This window comes from Mus caroli, chromosome 2 (genome assembly GCF_900094665.2).
Source record: "Mus caroli chromosome 2, CAROLI_EIJ_v1.1, whole genome shotgun sequence".
Classification (NCBI taxonomy): Eukaryota; Metazoa; Chordata; class Mammalia; order Rodentia; family Muridae; genus Mus; species Mus caroli.
In genome coordinates, this window is record NC_034571.1 from 132,765,804 (window position 1) to 132,775,868 (window position 10,065).

The following is a 10,065-nucleotide window of genomic DNA, read 5'->3' on the forward strand; positions in this document are numbered from 1 at the left end:
CCATGGAGTGAGGGAATTGCTTCAGGGGCCCTGGATCCAGGCTCACAGTTAGAGTTGCTTTGTTCCCCGCTCGAGCAAAATCCATTTCTGTATACTTTGTGAACCACTCATTCACCTCCTCCTTCGTGCAGTTGGTAAAAAGCAGCCCAACTTCACCTCTCAACTTCTTGCTGACCTGATGTAGGTTGTCTTTGTATTCATCAGATGGGCTTCGACCCAAGGCCACCATCATCACCTTGTTTTTGCCAAAGAACATCCGGCTGTGCTTCCAGGCGTTCCGGATGTCCTTCAGCTTGCTGTTCCTCATGTTGGCCACAGAGAAGATGAAAAGGTACTTGTAGGTGTCCACACATTTCCGAAGCTGTGGGACAATTCATGAGGCTCTCTTCTATCAGGTTCTGCTTCAGTTCCAAGCCTTTCTTGGCAGTTTTTGTTAAGGAAACTTTCTTGTCTCGCTTGGATTTGGGCATCGCGGCAAAGGCACGTGCGGCGGAAGACCGGATTCCTAGTTTCTTTAGGGCTTTATCATGAGGAGATGTTGGATTTTGTCAAAGGCCTTTTCAGCATCTACTGATATGATCACATATGTTATATTATATATACTGATTTTCATGTATTGATCCATTCTTGCGGCTATGGGATGAAGTCAAGGTGATGTTGATGAATGAATATTTTGATGTATGTTTGAATTCTGTTTGCAAGTATTTTGTTGAGAACTTTTGCATTTATGTTCATTTAGTTATGTATTTTTGTGTATCTTTATTTGGTTTTTGTATCAGGGTAATATTAACTGTAGAAAGTTCAATCTTTATAAATTGGTATATATGAAAAATATAGTTATGTATATTAAGTTAGTTATATGTTCCTTTGTCATTTATTTTTTAGTTTTACTCTATTATTATCAGAGAATATAATACATTATTTTGATTTTCTTATATTTAAGTCTTAGTTTGTGTTCTAAAATAGGAACTATTGTAAAGATATTTCCCTCTATAGATTTTTCTTAGACCCATTTAATTGATGATGAAATTTAATTAAAATTTTCTCTTTATTTTTTTGTGAACAAGATCTATTTGTCAACAAGAACCAGGCATCTTTCTTTGTTGTTGTTTTGTTTGTTTAGTTGTTTTTTTGAGACAGGGTTTCTCTGTGTAGCCTTGGCTGTCTTAGAATTGCTCTGTAGACCTGGATGGCCTCGAACTCAAAGATTTTTTTGCCTCTGACTCCCAAGCATTGGGACTAAAGTAGGCTACCATTGCTAGGTGAGTATCAGATACTTAAATCATCTATTATTATTGTGCTGAGACAAATCCTTGTCTTTCTATACACTAGTTGTGGTGGTTTGAATACGCTTGGCCCACAGGATGTGGCACTGTTAGGTGGTGTGGCCTTGTTGGAATAGGTGTGGCCTTTTTTGGAGGAAGTGTGTCACTGTGTAGGCAGGCTTTGAGAACTCTTTGAGTTCTTCAAGGCTCTTAGTGCTCAAGCTCTGCCCAGTGTGGAACAAGCCCTCCTTCTAACTGCCTGCAGAAAACAGCCTCCTTCAGACTGCCTTTGATTCAATATGTAGAACTTTCAGCTCCTTTTCCAGCACTGTGTCTGCCTGCAGGCTGCCATGCTTATGATAATGGACTGAACCTCTGAAATTGTAAGCCAGCCCCAATTAAATGTTTTTCTTTGTAAGAGTTTCCTAGGTTGGAAGGATGTGTGAATCTCACTCAGAGGGGGGAAACTAAATAGTCAGGTGGATGGTGAGAGGGAACTGGATAAGAGAGGAGCTGAGGAGGAGAAAGGGTAGAACAATCAGATGTGAGGAGAGGGGCAGAGAAAGCCTGGGAGTGAGAATGAAAATCGATGGGGATATGGGGAAGTGGGGAGCATCTCTAGTGACTATCTGGAGGTCTGGGATGGGAGAGAATACAGGAAGTCTACAGGGTGACTCTAGCTTATATTCCTACCAGAGGGGGATATAGAGACTGAGATGGCCACCTCCTGTAGCCAGGCTGGTTTCCAGAGGAGGGAGGGGGAGATTAATCCACCCACAAAACCTTCAACTGAAAATTTGGCTTGCCTACAAGATGCACAGGGATAAAGATGGAGCAGAGACTGAGGGAACAGCCAACCACCGATGAGTGGCCCAACGTGAGACCCATCCCATGTAAGAGAGCCAAGCCCTGATACTATGAATGATACTCTGCTATGCTTGCAAGCAGGAACCTAGCATAACTGTCTCCTAAAGAGGCTTCATCCAGTATCAGATGGAGGCAGGTGCAGAGAGACCCATAACCAAGCATCAGGCAGAGTCTGGGATGTCTTGTGTGTCTTGTGGAAGATGGGGGATAGAACTGAGCAATTTGGAGGGTTCAAGGACACCACAAGAAACCATACAGAGTCAACTAACCTGGTACAATGGGGGCTTGCAGAACCTGGGCTACCAACCAGGGAGCATGCAGGAGCTGAGCCTAGACCCCCTTAAGCATCTGTAGCAAATGTGCAGCTTTGTGTTTATGTGGTCCCCCTAATAAGTGGAACAGGGGCTATCTTGGTCTCTGTTCCCTGTCACTGGATCTTCTTTCTCTCTACTTGGACTGGATGGATAGCTTGGAGAATGTGCCTAGACCTGCTGGGACTAGATGCCCCCAACGTGGAGTGGTACCCAAGGAGGGTTACCCTTCTCTGAGGAGAAGGGTTGAGTGCCATATGGAGGGATTAGTAAGGGTAGGACTGGGAAGAGAGGATGGAGGGGCTGTGAATAGTAATAATAATAATAAAAATAATAAGGAGTTGCCTTGGTCATAGTGTCTCTTCACAGCAATGGAAAACCTAACTAAGACAAGTAGTGTTTGTTCATGAAATGCAGTGCAGAAGGTATATATTTAGAATTGTAATATCCTTTTTAACAGATTGTCCTTTTATTAGTAGGAAGTAATTTTACTTATTTTTTTCTAAATAATTTTGTTTGAAGTCTACCTTTTCAGTTATTAGAACAACAACACCTGTTTGTTTTCTAGTTCCGTTTAATTAGAATGCTTTTTTCTATCCTTCATTCTAAGGTTGCATCTGTCTTTGATGATGAAGGGCATTTCTTGGAGGCAACATGTTTTTATATCCACTATGCTAATCTGCTTCTTTTGATTAGAGAATTGAGGCTATATTTAGATTTATTATTTATTGTTTATACTTTATTATTTAGAATTAGTTAAAAATAGGATAGATTACATGCTTATAGTATATATTAGTATATTATATATACTTATATAAATTTTTAGAATTGCTATTGAAAAGTGTATATTAATTCCTATCATTACAATTTTACAGTGGTTGGTGGTTTCTGATTCTTCATTTTCTTAACTACTGTTCTATCACAGTTTATTTTTTCCTGTAGCCTTATGGATATATTTATTTTTATTGTCAGCTCAATTTTTTTTTCATGAATATTTTGTAGAATTGGCTCAGTCATGAATTCCTTTAGCCTGTTTTTTAATGCAAAGTGTTCCTTTCTTTAATTGTGACAATTTTTCTGGGTATAGTAGTCAGGGATGGCACATCATTCTAATCCTTTCAAGTATTTAAAGTTTATGCTGAGAAACCAGTTATTATAATGGCCTTGCTTTTGTATGTGATATTTCTCTCAGCTTTCAAAATACTTTATTTGCTTATTATATTTAATGTTTTAACTAAAATGTGATATGAGCAAGTTTATCTGATTCCAGAGTCCTCAGGTTGGTTCAGCATATCCAAGTTGATAAGTATAATCCCCACATAAATAGACTTAAGGACAGAAATTAAATGATTATTACAACTGATTAAGAAAAGACTTCTCTGTCAGGCTCTGGTAGAGCCTCTCAGGAGACAGCTTATATCAGGCTCCTATCAGCATTCACTTGGCATCCATAATAGTGTCTGGGTTTGATGACTGTATATGGGATGAATTCCCAGGTGGGGCAGTCTCTGGATGGTCTTTCTTTCAGTTTCTGCTCCATACTTTGTCTCTGTTCCCCTTTCTAAGAAGGACTGAAGCACCCACACTCTGGTCTTCCTTCTTCTTGAGCTTCATGTGGTCTGTGAATTGTAACTTGGGTATCCAGAGCTTTTGGGCTAATATCCACTTATCAATGAGCGCATACCAATGGTGTTCTTTTGAGATTGGGTTACTTCACTCAGGATAATATTTCCTAGGTCCATCCATTTGCCCAAGAATTTCATGAAGTCATTGTTTTTAATAGCTGAGTAGTACTCCATTGTGTAAATGTACCCCATTTTCTCTATCCATTCCTCTGTTGAAGGACATTTGAGTTCTTTCTAGCTCCAGGCTATTATAAATAAGGCTGCTATGACATTAGTGGAGCATGTGTTCTTGTTGTATGTTGGAGAATCTTTTGGGTATATGCTCAGGAGTGGTATAGGGGGGTCCTCAGGTAATTCTATGTCCATTTTTCTGAGGAACCACCAGAACTGATTTCCAGAGTGGTTGTACCAGCTTGCAATCCCACCAACAATGGAGGAGTGTTCTTCTTTCTCCACATCCTCGCCAGCATCTGCTGTCACCCGAATTTTTGATCATAGCCATTCTGACTGGTGTGAGGTAGAATCTCAGAGTCATTTTGATTTGCATTTCCCTGATGACTAAGGACGTTCAACATTTCTTTAGCTGCTTCTAGGCTATTCAGTATTCCTCAACATGACAAATACAGAGGCTGATGCTCTCAGTCAACCACTGGACTGAACATAAGGTTCCCAATGAAGTTAGAGAAAGGATTGAATGAGCTGAAGGGATTTATAACCCCATAGAAAGATCAACAATATCAACCAACCAGACCCCTCAGAGCTCTCAGGAACTAAACCACCAACCAAGGAGTACACATGGAGGGACCTATGGCTCCAACCACATATGTAGCAGAGGATGACCTTGTCGGACATCAATGGGAGGAGAGATCCTTGGTCTTGTGAAGACTTGATGCCCCAGTGTAGGGAATTCAAGGGTGGGGAGGTAGGTGTGTGGGTGGGGAAACACCATAATAGAAGCAGAGGGAGGGAAGGTGGAGTAAGAGGTTTCCGGGGAAGGAAAACCAGAAAGGGTTAACATTTGAAATGTAAATAAGGAAAATATCCAAAAAAAATTGTAAAAAAAAAAAAAAAAAAAAAGAAAGAAAAGAAAAGACTTCTTACAAAGTTCAATATCCACTCATAATAAAGAAATGAAGAGGTAGAACATATCTTAATACAATAAAGCTAAAGATAACAAACCTATAGCCAATGAAATACTTAATTGAGAGCATTTTAGAGACAATCTGGAACAAGACAAGAGTGTCCATTCTTTCCATTCTTATTCAGTACAGTACTTAAGTCTCAGCGAGGGCAGTAATACTGGGCATATAAATAGACACACAGCCCAGTGAAACAGAGGACCTAAAAACAAACCTCACAGATATAGTCACCTAATTTTTGACAAAGATGTAGAAAGCATAATCAGATATAGTGTGATGGCAAGTTTTATGTCAACTTGACACAAGCTGGAAACACTGGAGAGGAGGGGGCCTCTACTGAGAAAACACTTGCATAAGATTGAAGTTTAGACAGGCATGTAGGGTATTTTCTTAAGTAGAGGTTGATGAGAGAGGGCCTAGCCCATTGTGGGTGTGGCTACCTCTAAGCAAACAGTCCTGGGTTCTATAACAAAGCAGGCTAAGCAAGCCACAGGGAGAAAGCTGCACCCCTCCAAGGCCTCCCTCCACCCCAGCTCCTGCCTCCAGGTTCCTGCTTTGCTTGAGTTCCTGTCCTGACTTCCTTTGATGATGAACAATGCTGTGGAAGTGTGAGATAAAGAAACTGTTTCCTCCTCAGTTGCTTTGGTCCTGCTGTTTCCTCTCAGCACTAGAAACCCTAACTAAGACAGAGCTTCATGATAAATGGTCCTAGAAAAACTGGATTTCCGCATGTAAATTCCATATTTTATCTTGCACAAAAGCAATTCAGAATGATCAACTACCTTACAATAAGACCTAAAGCTCTGGAATTTCCAGAGGAAGCATGGGTTAAAACATTTCAAATTGTAGGCTTAAGAAAGGTTTTCTGGGAACCAAGATGGCTCCCCCAGGTGCTCCGGCAAGCCCTCCCATACAATTTGCAAAACACATGAAACTCAAGAAGAACGAAGACCAAAATGTGGACACTTTGCCCCTTCTTAGAATTGGGAACAAAACACCCATGGAAGGAGTTACAGATACAAAGTTTGGAGCTGAGACGAAAGGATGGACCATCTAGAGACTGCCATACCCAGGGATCCATCCCATAATCAGCCTCCAAACGCTGACACCATTGCATAAGCCAGCTGAAAGGATCCTTATAGCTGTCTCTTGTGAGGCTATGCCAGGGCCTGGCAAACACAGAAGTGGATGCTCACAGTCAGCTATTGGATGGAACACAGGGCCCCCAATGAGGAGCTAGAGAAAGTACCCAAGGAGCTAAAGGGGTCTGCAAACCTATAGGTGGAACAACAATATGAACTAACCAGTACCCCCAGAGCTTGTATCTCTAGCTGCATATGTATCAGAAGATGGCCTAGTTGGCCATCATTGGGAAGAGAGGCCCCTTGGTCTTGCAGACTTTATATGCCTCAGTACAGGGGGAACAGGGCCAAAAAGTGGGAGTGGGTGGGTAGGGGAATGGATGGGGGGGAGGGTATGGGGACCTTTGGGATAGCATTGGAAATGTAAATGAAGAAAATACCTAATTAAAAAAAAAGAAAAAAAAAAAAAAAGAAAGGCTTTCTGGACCAAGAATCTAACAAAAAAAATCACAAGAATTCTTGTCTACTAGATTCCCAAGACAGCTAAGTTACTTAATCAAACTCTAAAATTAAAAAAAAAAAAGAAAAGAAAAGAAAAGAAAAAGGGAACAAGAAAAAAATCTTTATCCAGTATAAGCATTAGACAGGATATATAAAACATTTCAGAAATTAAGCTAATAAAAATCCACATACCAATGAACAAATGTGCTAATGATCTGAATAAACAATTCTCAAAATAAAAAATACAAATAGCCAATAAATACTTGAAAGTATGTTCAACATACTTATCCAGAGAGATCCTTAATTTATGAACATTTCTTTGATGCTCTCTCTTACCCCAGCCACGACTATCATCAAGAAAATAAACAACAAGAACTGCCAGCAAGGAAGTAGAGAAAGCAGAACCCATACTGACTGCTGAAAGGATTGTAGACTGAGAGACTCAGTATAGAGATTCTTAACAAACAGAGAAAACAAAACTGATCATAGAACTCTCTTTGTGTGTGTGTGTGTGCGTGTGTGTAAGCCATGAAACTAGAATGAGGAACAAGAGAAGAAAAGCAGCTGAAGAAATACACACAGTAAGAGAGCAGAAGGGACTAACTAGGGGATGAAAGGGAACCAATCAGAAGAGAGGAAGGCAGGGAGAAGGGACAGGTGCGGACAACTCATAATGATGACTTACATGTCTGAAGTGAGTGATGAAACTCACTAACCAAAAACATTAATAAAAGTAACAAGTTACAGACATACAGCAAATACACTCATTTGACGAAATAAAGTGCGAGCTAAACTCTATTGTGCCAGTGCAAATTCTCCAAAAGCAAGAAACTTCAATGAGCTTACTTAATAATAAAAATTTTAGCCAGAAAAACATTTATTTATGCTGGAAGCATTAAAAGGGGTCAAGAGGAGAGTACAAGTTAACCTTCTAATATGTCATTATTAAATCATTATTTCCAAATGTCATACTAATTTATTGATCATTTACAATCCATTTATTTCTGAGTTGGATTTTAATTAAAATGTATTTATGTAAATAAATGGTATCTAGCATTAAAATATAGAAGCACACACATATATACTTTTTTTTTTGAAGACTGGGTCTTGCTCTTTAGTCCCAGTTCCCTTATTCATTTTCCCTAGTGCTACAATGCCATGTTTATGTGGCCACACAAGCTTTTAAGTTTTAAATTCTTCTTTGTTTTTAATTGTTGTCCTTGGGCTTGAACCTGGGGCTCCGTCCATGCTTGTTAAGCAGTCTACCAAACAGCTCCATCTCCAGTTTTAAATTTTATATTCTTGTAGGCTAGCTGTATGTCAGAGAGGTACTAAAGTGATGTAATTAAACAGCATAAGATGATCTGAGAAATGCAAGCTATTTTGATTACACTAGGATTTTAAACTTCAAAAAAAATTTAAATGAATTCTCAAATCATTTTCTGACAAATATGCACATAGGATTTGTACATAAATCATATATATTATGTCATATTCATTGATATACCTACTTTTTCATTGTACTTGACATTTATTGACCTCTAAAGTTAGAAAAACAAGTCTTTGGAAATCCGACACAAGGTTATAAGTCTAATCTGACAGCTTTGGTACACTGTTATGAATGAATGAAAAAGTCCAATTGCTTTAATGTGATACACTGTAAAACTGATCCTACATATATGAGCTCATTGGCAAAGGCCTGGGACCCATCTACTTGGGAGGCTCAAGTGGAGGAATTAAAGTCTGAAAGCCAATCTGGGAAAAATTAGTGAGAACTTGTCTCATTTAAAAGCAAAGAGGGGTGGGGATGTAGCTCACCTGCAGAACATTCGCTTAGCATGTATAAGGCCCTGGGGTCAGTCCCCAGTACTAAAAACACAGAGGAAGGAAGAGGAAACCAAAACCAAAACCCCATGCTTTGTGAAGTAAAACACACATTCATGTGGTGATATACGCACATTCTAGACACATAAGAAATTTGACTTAGGACAAATATAGGTAGTCAAAATTTTTATATTTACAAAAGTCACAAGACTCTTAAAGCAAGTCATACATTTTCTTATGCTGTTTCCAGGCTCGCGTTGATTGGTCAATGTGTATTATCCTTTTTGCCACTGATGAACTTGACCTGTGTGGCAGGAAATATTAAAAAAAGATAGAACTGGCAAATTCCTGAGCTTGTGCCTTTGCCCTGGCAGCCTGTCTGGCCATTCACTGGAGAGCAATGGCCAACTTGTTTTTATCTTGTAGAGATCTGACTCTGAACTCCACAATCTGTTCACCCAGTTCTCTAGGTTCCCACTGGTGAGTCACTACCACGCCAACCCTGTGCTTCAAATCCTCCATGGCCTTTGTGGAGCACCTCAGGCAAATCCACTTGGCCACCTTATCTTTCTCTCTTGAACCCAGACCAGCCGTGGCATGAAGGAAAATGCAACACAAACTTAGTTCAGAAACAACTGTAACTCAATCTCTGGGTGTAACAAAACCTAATCTTGTAAGGTTTATTAAAATCTGATTCCTCCGGTGGCGAATCCTTGCAGAACTGCCATGATACTGGGAAACTCTAGCAGCTACATCTTACTCCTCTGCTGTCCCCATTCCAAAAAGGACCCAACTCTCTCCTGTTTCCTCTCTTCCTCCGTCCAACCTGGAAGTTTCCTCCGTCCAACCTGGAAATCCTGCCTAATCGCCCAGTGATTGGCTCCTTTATTCATTAAAGGATTGGTTCACAAGAAGCCACCTGAGTACTTGGTGACTCACTCCTCATTCCAGACAGCCTCTCCTGGGAGAGCAAGCAGCACAGAGCCATCCATCTTATTTTTCCCCAATAGAAGCAAATCTATTAAAATTAGTTAATTATTTTTGACTGACACATCGTTTTGTATTTATGAGGTAAGATATTGTTTTGATCCTGGTGGCAAACTCGTGGTCACATGTTCTGTATATTTTGTGAGACAGACTATATAGAACTAGCCACCACTTATTTGATATTTATCCCCTTGAAGTAACTGGCAAATTCCAAACTGAAATTTAAGCTTTACATGATGACAGATGCATTAAAGACTCTACAGAGTTTGTAAAATTATGTATATTTGAATTACTCCTTAGATTCTTAGGAAGTAAGATAATTAAAATGAAAGTACTATGAATAAAATTTCTTTATTGAAAGTTTGTGGTTAAGGTACTCTACCCAACTNATTCTATGAAGCCACAATTACTCTGATACCTAAACCACAAAAAGACCCAACAAAGATAGAGAACTTCAGACCAAT

The 10,065-nt window shown here is 39.6% G+C and overlaps 1 protein-coding gene and 1 pseudogene across 3 annotated transcripts in view; both read right to left on the reverse strand.

The window, feature by feature from the left end:
* Sel1l2 (SEL1L2 adaptor subunit of ERAD E3 ligase) overlaps positions 1–10,065 on the reverse strand; it is a 154,923-nt gene that overhangs the window by 120,878 nt on the left and 23,980 nt on the right. The window lies entirely within an intron of this gene.
* Positions 2–495, reverse strand: LOC110289385 (annotated as a pseudogene).